Below are 2,528 nucleotides of genomic sequence, written 5' to 3'. Positions count from 1 at the left end.
TACTTCCACATCTCAATTTTGTTTTCTTTGAACAACTCAGTGAGTTTCATTACGGTTTCTTCACAGGCTCATGAGCACTTTGCCAATATCTATATCTGAAAAAGAGGTGTCTCCTTTCCCTATCAACCACCAACTACCATAAATAAGTCCTCAGGAAGAGGTGGGACTCCACAAGTATCTCTCGTTCCCTAAATAGAATATTGACAGTAAAGGGCTAATGTTATAGTCATCTTGCATGAGTCCAAAAGTGCAGCAGTCATCACCCCGCCAGCATCACCAACTCCCTTCTTCCAGCTCAGAGATTCTACCCACCTTCTTTCTGTGATACTAACTGAGTCTTGTATGGGACTTAGTAGATGTCTCATCTATTGATATTTGTTTTGAGTACTTTGACCAGTTGTATGTCTTCAGTCACCACTGACCACTGTGGAAAGAAATCTCACTGACCTAAGCAGATAAGTTCTATCCTCTCACATAAACAGCTATTAGAACACAACTTAATGGGAGTATCATGTCCATTTAGCAAAGCAACAGCAGTACTTCCCCATTGGGAAACATAACCTCCCTAACCACAGGCTTTTTGACTGTGAATTCCTTCCTGGTGGTTGACATAAACCTAACCAGATAGCATTTGGGTGTCCCCAGCCTCTATGGTACTAGTGGGCTTATCTTATCTAGCCAGTCAGCTTTGTTGCACACAGGGTCCACAGCTAAGTAAGAGTGTTGATAACAATTCTCCCCCAACAGTCTGTGTAGCACCTTCTGGCTTTGGGGGAGATAGCCAGCAAGGAAGAGATTTCCAGCCAAGTGCTAGCTTGATTTTCTATGTCTTATGATCAAGAAGTGAGGCATCTTCAGGAATCTGGTTTTACTACCCAGTCCTAGTGAGCAAGCAATAGCAGAAGCATAGCTTGCCCCTTCCCGTGAGACTCCCTGACCAACAACCCATAGGTAGGTATCATCCTTGACATAGGTTTTTGTTAAACAACCCAGGACTCAGGGTTATTTAACAGGTTTTTCTGCCCACACGAGATACATCTATTTAAACTATTTCTTTTATTTTTGTTCCCCTATCAAGACTCATGTTTCTTCGTGGTGGTTTGTGTTGACTCCTTTCCTCTGTGTCCCGGCCACACCTTCACACACCTCTCCACTCCCAGCATTCCCTTTCCTGGTGTCTTTCATGTCTACTGCAGAATGGTACATCGATGCTACAGGTACCCACTTCTGGGTGGACTCTGCACAGCATTCAGACCCATCTGTAAAGCAGGTCTTAGTCTTCTGTTTCACAGTCATTCAGTCATAAAGCACATCCAATAAGACTAAGGTGTATGCTTGGAGACAGAAGGCATACTGTTAGTAGGCTTTGTCAACTTCTTCATGTAACTTCATTGTGCCCTGTGTATCTGCTTAGATCCAATCATCTATATAGTGTATTGCTGCTGTGAATGTCCAATGAGGCAGTTCAGTGGATCAGTTGGCACACAGCTCATGACTGACAGCCCATCGTGTCACATGATAATTTTGTAGATCATGGTCAAATGCTCATTTTCCACTAAGTAAGGCAGAATAGCAGATCAAGAGCTGCTTCTCAAAGGGAGAATGGTTATCAGCAGATGCCAAGGACTACCCTTTTGGCTTGGAGAGTGGGTCCTGAGAAGGGGGTGCTTGGGAGCAGGGGAAAAATGATCTGAATTCAGCGAAGGGTGCAAGCAGAAAACTTTGTCTTCTGCTTAAGACAGCTCTCTAGATTGCTTATCTGGATAGTTCAGCTCTTGCAGACCAAAGCACAATCTTTTATTCACATATCAATTCAATTATTTCTTAGGAAAAGACAACAAATACATTTTTAATGAAGCAAACAAATTAGAGATCCACCTGCCTTTGTAAGCACAGACAATAATCTAGCTGGGTGAAATCCAGCTCTGAGGTCACCATTCCTACCATGCCTGGACCTAAATTTGCTCTGTCCCAGGCTGACCTTAAACTCAGAAATCTACCTGCCTTTGTATCTTTCTGACGAGTTGGCTCATTAGTGCAGCTGCCTTTGTTTTTTAGGTTCATAACGCCCCTCATATAATTCACATTGTGTTCTTATATTTTGCATACTTGAGAAGTTATAGATTTTTTTTAATTTTTATTAGATATTTTCTTTATTTTCATGTAAATTTCTCCTTTTTCATTTTCCCTTTCAAAAAGCAAAGAAACAAACAAAAACAACAAAAACAAACCCCTGTTGCCTCCTCCCTCCCCATGCCTGCCACCCCACCCTCTCCCACTTATTGGCCCTGGCATTCCCCTACACTGGGGCACAGAACCTTCACAGTGCCGAGGTCCTCTCCTCCTATTGATGATCGAATTTGCAATCCTGTACTATACACATGCTGCCAGAAAAATCAGACCCCTCCATGTGCAGACCTTGGTTGGTGGTTGAGACCCTGGGAGCTCTGAGGGTACTTGATAGTTCATATTGTTGTTTGTCCTAAGGGGCTGCAAACCCCTCAGCTCCATTGGTCCTTTCTCTAACT

Source organism: Mastomys coucha, unplaced genomic scaffold (assembly GCF_008632895.1).
Source record: "Mastomys coucha isolate ucsf_1 unplaced genomic scaffold, UCSF_Mcou_1 pScaffold15, whole genome shotgun sequence".
Classification (NCBI taxonomy): Eukaryota; Metazoa; Chordata; class Mammalia; order Rodentia; family Muridae; genus Mastomys; species Mastomys coucha.
This window is presented reverse-complemented; position numbering follows the sequence as displayed.